The sequence below is a fragment of the Bombus impatiens genome, unplaced genomic scaffold (genome assembly GCF_000188095.3).
Source record: "Bombus impatiens unplaced genomic scaffold, BIMP_2.2 scf_0626, whole genome shotgun sequence".
Taxonomy (NCBI): Eukaryota; Metazoa; Arthropoda; class Insecta; order Hymenoptera; family Apidae; genus Bombus; species Bombus impatiens.
This window is the reverse complement of record NT_177045.1, coordinates 18681-24668: the sequence shown is the minus strand read 5'-3', so window position 1 is coordinate 24668 and position 5988 is coordinate 18681.

Here is a 5988-nt window from a genome sequence, read left to right as displayed (position 1 = left end):
ATATATAGATTATTAAAATATAATCTTTTTTAAGTTAATTTTTGTATAAAATCATTTTATGTTATCTACAAGACGCTATTCGCTCCACCTTCTCCATTGCTCTCATAATTTCGGCGCCAATGCTGGTTGTTGTTTGGCCGATTATGGCGCTTTTCAAATTCGCTCCTGTTCCATCTTTGTGGCGGTAACTCTGTCTGATGTTCAATTCCACCCGAATTTGTTTCCTCAGCGTCAACGACATCTTGTCGTCTGACATTCTCCGTCCTAGTCACGAGAGCTCCCTCCACGACGACCGTCGTTGAGATAATCCAGACTTAAGCCAAACTTAACACATAATTATCATCATTGATTAGCTTAAAATTAGATTTGGGTATGTCAGGTTAAATATTTCCAGAATGGGATGAAGAGAAAGAGACGGAACCTCCTCCGCCCACGCTTTTACTTAATGATACTACTGTATCAAAATATAATGGCGACCTCAGGTAAAACTTTCACAACACTACTCTGGGTGATAACCTTGGTAATATATTAAGAAGTTATGGAAATCGGCAGCTGACCCCTTTTTCTGAATACTTGCCAGTCTTCCTTTGTCTATACTAATTGCTAACTGTTGTAACGTACGAATTGCAAGGAATGGAGCCTCACGAGCTTCCATATGTGACCGAGTTTAGTTTTTATTTAATTAGCTACTTGTATTTATTCGCGGGCCAAAGTATTTTTCAAAATTTTATATTTGTCTTATGTCTGCAGGCGATATATAATTGTATAATCTAAATCAAAGGACTGGTTGAAATAAGTTGTATTAGGTCGTCGGTCTATTAGAAGAATAACGAAAATTACTGTTGCAGAGAGAGAGCTATTAGATTTAGCAGACATCAAATACTGTTTGGAATTCCATAGTACTCGATTTGAATACTGACAGGGAAGGTAAAATCTGTTCGTCTCGTCGCTGCTACAAATCGTCACGTGACCTAAACGTTGATAGCCCGTCATAAACTCGCTACATTTTTCGCGTAGGTCATCTTGACCTTCTAACCGTCGTATATGAGTATAAAATCGTTTTAACGTTCCTTTGTACGAATTGCTTACTTTATTCCGGACCGCATTGAAGGGAACTTTTACAACGTATCGATCTTTTAATCATGGCGCGTATGTGTTTGGATATGTTTGTGTTCGAAAGATAAATGTTTCTTAGTTAAACATTCCCTTAATTATCAAATAATATCAAATATTTTTTGTAAGAGATACTACGTTAATAATTAAAATACTAATGAAATTAAAATAGTCATCAAATATAATAATAATACTAATAAATACGCTACGAAATAATTTCGTTTTGTTTCGTTCCAGATTTTAATGACTGTTGCCGCGTCCTCTTGTAGATACGGATTTAAGCGGTGGAATTTATGGGCAGTCGGTAATCGCTTATTGTTATATATTAAATCATGGAAAATGTCGTAAAACCTATTTTATTCCATGTAATTTGAATGGTATAATTTTCATAATCTTAATGGTTTAATTTTTATTTCGGGTAGTATCGATTGTATGTTATTAATCGTTGGAGAGTTTCGCAGGTCTGTAGGCGGTTCTAACAAACATTTACGTTGTTTTATATCAAAGTTAGATTTGAAATTTGCACTTCCGAAGACTGCACGTTCGGTCTCAGTTTCGCTATTGCCTTTTAATGATTCGATGTCAGATTGCATTCTTTCCAAATTTCCGTAAACTTTTTCTAACTTTTGTTGGCATTGATCTAACATACTTACATTCTCAGAGTTTTCAAATCCAATATATCATTTCCGCGTTAACTGGGCTTTACACGCAGTGCGATTTCGATTACGATTTTTCTGGGGAGACGCAGGATCCACGTAGGTACTTCCTCTGCATCTTCGTCCTATTGAAGACGGGGAAGACGTAGAATTCACGCCTGCTTCCTTTGCAGTCTCCACTGATTCAAGGGCCGAATAAGAGATGTAGTCGATATTGAATGTTTCCTTTGCATCTCCTTAGTGGTAGGACGAAAAATCGTAGCTTTCGATTTATGAATATTTTCATGATCACTGAAGCGTCGAAGACTACTCAGAAAAGTTATTGGAAAATTAGTAATAACAGATTTAAGCTTAAATTTATGTTGCAAATTATCGGAGCCGGAGATGAAGAAGACGAGAAAAATGATGATGAAACATGAAGTTGTGAAAAGAAATGAAAGAGATATTGTTGTAGTTACAAGGATCAGGTCGAAAGGAATCGATAACAAGAAGAAAACACTTTGTCAGAGATAACGGAAAGTGCAGGTAATGAAATCGAGGAAGAAGATAATCCAAATGAGCCGAGTGAATATCATTTCTTAACAAATAGTGCAACTGATGATAAAAAGACAGAATGTGATCAACAGGAGAAAACGTACAGTAAAGAAGATGAGTTGGAAACTGATTGAAGAAAGAACAAATTTTTTTTATTATTTAATTTGTACTTCACAATTTGTCCAACTAGACATTCAGTAAATTTTTCTAGCTAAATTTTTATTACTAAATAACATGTGGATGGCTACCCTCAACGGGATACCATATTCGAGTTTGTCTATTTTATTTTCTCAATGATGTCAGTGGGGTATTTTCTCTTTAGTATTCTTTTTATGAGAGTTTTGCTCGCTTCACCAACCAGCTGGTTTGGATATGTTACCGTTCTTTCCTTGTATTTTTTTGCGTACCTGCTGATTTCTTCTTTGACCGTTGATATTTTTAAGTCTTTGCGTATATCCTAGTTTTTGACATACTATAGGGCGTTGGCTATAGTTCTGAGTATCTTCCATTGTAGCGACTCTAGTTTATTTATGTGACTCATTGCTGCTGTCCTCTAGAATGGTATTCCGTACGTCCAAATTGGTTTTATTATCGTTTTGTAAATTTTTAGTTTATTTTCCGTGCTGAGTTTAGAGTTTCGACTAGTTAGCCATTACATCTGTCTTCTTTTTATCCGTATTTTGTATATAATTGATTTAGTATGTTGCTTCCATTTAAGTTGTGTGTCTAAGTGGAGTCATAGGTATTTAACTTGTCTTGTTTGTGTTATGTGCGTGCCATTCAATTGGATATTTGATGGTTTCCGTTTTTGTAGTGTAAATGTAATATGGTTGTATTTACTTGGGGCTTGTTTTTATTTGTTTATCTTGTAGCCATTTTTCTATTTTTGTGATATGCTCTCGTACTAATGTGACTGATGTTTCTGGATTAGTGTGCCTGACTAGACAGGCGTGTCGTTCGCAAATGTCAATATTTTGCTGTTAGTAATTGTTGGTATGTTGGTCGTGTGTAGTTTGTATAATATTGGTTCTAAGACGCTTCCTTACTGTACCCCTGCCTTGCTGTCTTTAACTTCAGAATATGCATTCTTTATTTTTACTATAAAGGTTCTGTTGCTTAGGTATGATTTAAGTAAGTGGTGAATTTGTTCCAGGAAATATTTTATGGTTCACTTTGTCAAATGCTTTCTCGGTGTTCATGAAGAGGGCTATAGAGTATTGTTTCTTTTCTATTGCTAGTAAAATTTCGTTGACGAGCCTGTGCATTTGTTGCTTTTAGTTGTGCTATTGTTGGTTTTAGGCGATGGTATATTATTTTCTCTAGTATTTTGGAAAACACAGGAACTAGTGATATTGGTGTGTAAGATGCAGTTTGGTGTGGGTTTTTGCCTGACTTAGGTAACATTATGATCTGTGCTAGCTTCTAGAGTATTAGATTTTTAAAATTGCACGTATTGCTTTTGGGGGAAGGTTTTTCAAGATTTTACCATTGATTAGGTCGATTCCTGGTGCTTTATTGTTGTTTGTTTTCTTCATTATGATCCTAATTTCTTGTGCTGCTGTATTAGGTATGGTGTGGTACTTGCCAGTTGAGGTACTAGTATTATGCGCATCTACGTCTAAATGATATATGGAGTTATTATTGTTAATTTTACAGAATAGAGTAAATGTGTTACAAAGGTGGTTGGAGAATTCTTCAGCTTGCTCTTTGTTCCTTATAGTTGCCCTCCTTATAGTTATAGTATAGTTGCTTCTTGTATAATTTCTGTCAACGTTGTTACTGCCTGAAAGACCAAATGAAACTACAAAGATAAAGATAAAGAAACAGATATTAAAAAATAAGGTAATTTAACTGAAAAATTGAATAGACCAAGTAATTTCAGTGTGTCTAATTCAATTAAACAAAACATTTTCAAACTAGGTTTCATAATTATAACTATCAAAAACAAAATTTTTCCAAATATCCCTTTTAAAACCTTTGTACTTGTAACGTCAATTCACATCAGAGACCAGGCCACACACCGCGGGCAAGATGGCACCCAGATGTCTGCATATTCTTGGTGCGTACCTTCAATAGTCTTAAGTACCCACCAGGGGTCTTGGAATTTTCATAGTTCAGGTCCTTCGGACCAAGTGAGTATCTCTCGTCTTAGATTTCCTTTTACGTTTATTGTTTACTATGGGTTAACACGGAAAGTTGGTTTTCCTCACGTCTGGTATGTTCCGTTAGCAACCTTCTCACGAGGGCGGCTAAAACCTTTCCTGGTCCACTAACCGTCTTATTATCCAATCGGAGACGGTGCCTACTGCCCTCACTTCCTTAACCAAAATTGTTATCAACAAATCCGATAGACCCGTGTCCTTAGACACACCCACCCCTAGCTTTCCTCAGACACAGTATCGTCAGTAAAACTTCACTTATCCTGTATCCTTCGAATAGTTCTTAGAATATCTTTACCGGTCTCCACCCTTATAACAGTCGCGTACTTAACGTATCATTGTAACTAAGTTTTACATAACGTGGTTGGAGTGAATTGTGATTTATGTTAATTCAGCGTGTATTCTATTGTGATTGCTGAATTCGTAATAAAGTTCAACTAAAACAAAATTAATAGTTGTGTTACGACTCAGCTATTCTATTTCATTATCCAACCCTCAAGTTTACGGGACATACTTTACGCCAAGAAAACACAGAAAAAAGTTTAATTATTTATAATACCATTAAAAGAAACGTGCACAATTGCTTTCTTTAGAAATTATTCACTCTGATTTTCAGTTCAAAAAGCATCGAGCAGATATCTGATTTGGAGTAGACAACGAAATGATCAGAATAGATCTGTCTAGAACTCGAGCCTTCGGAATTGGTAGAAGGCAAGCAGAGTGCCGGAAACTGTCCACTCGAGGCAATATCATGGTACTACGTTGAAGGAAGATAGTTTCGAAAGTAGGGAGGTAATAATAAAGAATACAGCTCTGATTCATCCTTGAAAGAGTATATTCCAAATACAAACGATCAACTTCCCAGAAACAGATAAACTCTAACACAAAGCAAGCGATACAAATACATAAATTTTAGGAGAAAAAATTGGTGTGAAAAATGAACAATTATCATTTTTTTATCATATTGCATTCTCGATAAGATACATTCAGTGACTCATGAAAATACCTGAATTTAGAAACTGCTTATCAAAATTTAGAAATACTCACACATAGAAAATATTTGTGACTATATTATTAGGTGTATTATATGAAACATTTTGAAATTTCATTAACACTATAATGAGACACCGCTATACTTTTTATATTAATATAATTTGAAGCTGATCTGAAAATGTATATAAATGTATGTCGGAGATGAGAGGACACCGGAGACCTTCTCTGGAACTTCGGAAAATCCGTAGAATTGTAATTAAAGTTTACAGCTGTAATTAAGCGATTTGCTATCATTGTACTTGTTTGCGATTTGTGATAATAAACTTGGGCTCGGGGCGACAGTCGGGAATGAACGCTTTGTCTAACAAAGGCATGGAGTAACTCTATAGCTCTCTTGAAAAAGGAAATAGCCGCAACACTCGACAGTAAACATTCCAACGGTCTCTGTCCCGTAGCTCGCCACACGCAGACCCTATTCTTCGAGTAAGATGATTGCCAGATGTCGATGCGTTTCCGCAGTACATGTTCAGCTA